Source organism: Megascapheus bottae, chromosome 19 (assembly GCF_031878675.1).
Source record: "Megascapheus bottae isolate mThoBot1 chromosome 19, mThoBot2.hap1, whole genome shotgun sequence".
In the NCBI taxonomy this organism is placed as follows: Eukaryota; Metazoa; Chordata; class Mammalia; order Rodentia; family Geomyidae; genus Megascapheus; species Megascapheus bottae.
The window spans coordinates 30,824,717-30,826,485 of NC_143527.1; the positions used below are offsets into that span (position 1 = coordinate 30,824,717).

Genomic DNA, 1,769 nt, shown 5'->3' on the forward strand with positions numbered 1-1,769 from the left:
AAGGGACATAAAGAAATGGAATTTGGTTGAATAAGAAAATTAATTTTTGAAATATTTCATTTATATTTGTAGTGAAAATGAGATGGTTTTGATGTAAGTAAACCATTATAGTATTGCATATGTACTTAATCACCAATCTTTTTATACACTATAACATCAAGGTTTGCAATGAGGAATGTTCTTGAACAAGAGACATTGCTTTCATTTTCTAGCCAAAATGCATACCAAGTTAGCTAAATCATTAATAAATTCCACTTAAAAAAACATTTTATCATCATTATGTACTTGCACAAAGGAGTTGGCATTCACAAAAGCATCTTATGAATAAAGAGTATCTTGATCAATGTCATCCCTTCCAGCATTCTCACCCATCTCTCCCAATCAGGTTATGTGGACAATGTATCTTCACCACCCCTTCTCTTATATTTCTCAATTTTGTGGTATGTACTCTGTACAATGAATTCTTGTCTACATTCTCCTCCCTTCCTCCTTCATTCTTCTAACCCTTTTCCCTTCAACTCACCCTTTTCCTCTTGCAAGTATCCATTTCCTGGTACTTATTTTGTTGGGATTGGGTTAGTCCTTTTAAAGAATTATACTGACTGTGCTCTCTGGAGTCTGCTACACTTCAGTTAATTCATGGGAGCCTATCTAAATCTCCCTACCCATGAATATGGGATGTCTTTCCATTTCCTGGTGTCCTCTTTAATTTGTTTTGTTAGGCTTTTACAGTTTTCATTAAATAATTCCTTTACATCTTTGGTTAATTCCTAAGTATGCTAGAAAAATTTGCTCCTCCTAACATTTGGTGAGGAGGAAAGCATGGATAATTATGAAAATATAGCTGAACTAAAATATAAAATAATTGTCTTCTTCCTCAAATAGTGGTTTAGTAAATCTTAGTGTAGACAGAATAAGTTAGACTTTTAGTATGTAAATAACCATTATCCTCTATAACGTAAGTATTGACCAGAAAATAGATTCTTCTTTTTCAAATACAGCAATTAGTATTAGTTGAAAAATTCTGTTTGCATTATTTTTGCCAGTCCTGGGCCTTGAACTCAGAGCCTGAGCACTGTCCTTGACCTTTCTCAAAGCCAGAGCTCTACCACTTGAGCCACAGAACCACTTCTGGCTTTTTTCAATGTATGTGGTACCAAGGAATCGAATCTGCGTCTTCGTGTATGCTAGGCAAGCATTCTCCCCCTAGGCAAAACTCCTGGCCCCTTCTATTTGCATTTTTTAAAATTTTTTATTGTAATTAATAAAAGGGTTACATGAAAAATATGAAATGCTTCATGAATTTGCGTGTCATTCTTGCGCAGGGGCCATGCTAATCTTCTCTGTATCGTTCCAATTTTAGTATATGTGCTGCCAAAGCGAGCACCTGTTTGCATTTTTGACACAAGCATATGAAACAAATGTTTGCAAATAGTACACTAGTTTGCATAGATTTTGATTAAACAATTCGTCTTTCTTGCAGTTTCCTCATGCTATTTGCGTGTGTGTGTGTGTGTGTGTGTGTGTGTGTGTGTGTGTATGTTTCTGTGCCAGTGTTGGGGTTTGAACTCTGGATCTGAGTGCTCTCACTATGCTAGTTTTGCTTAAGGCTAATGCTCTACTAACTGGTCCACAGCTAGACTTCCAGCTTTATGATGGTTAATTGGAGATATGAATCATATGGACATTTCTGCCCTCACTGACTTTAAAACTCAGTTCTCATATCTCAGCTTTCTGAGTAGCTATGTGTGACCCACCAGCATTTGGCA

The 1,769-nt window shown here is 36.1% G+C and overlaps 1 non-coding gene across 1 annotated transcript; it reads right to left on the minus strand.

The window, feature by feature from the left end:
- Positions 1–1,280: 1,280 nt before the first annotated feature.
- On the minus strand, positions 1,281–1,387 carry LOC150049796 (U6 spliceosomal RNA). Its single transcript, XR_016538928.1, has one exon. It is a non-coding gene; the product is annotated as a U6 spliceosomal RNA (small nuclear RNA).
- Between the last annotated feature and the right edge of the window lie 382 nt (positions 1,388–1,769).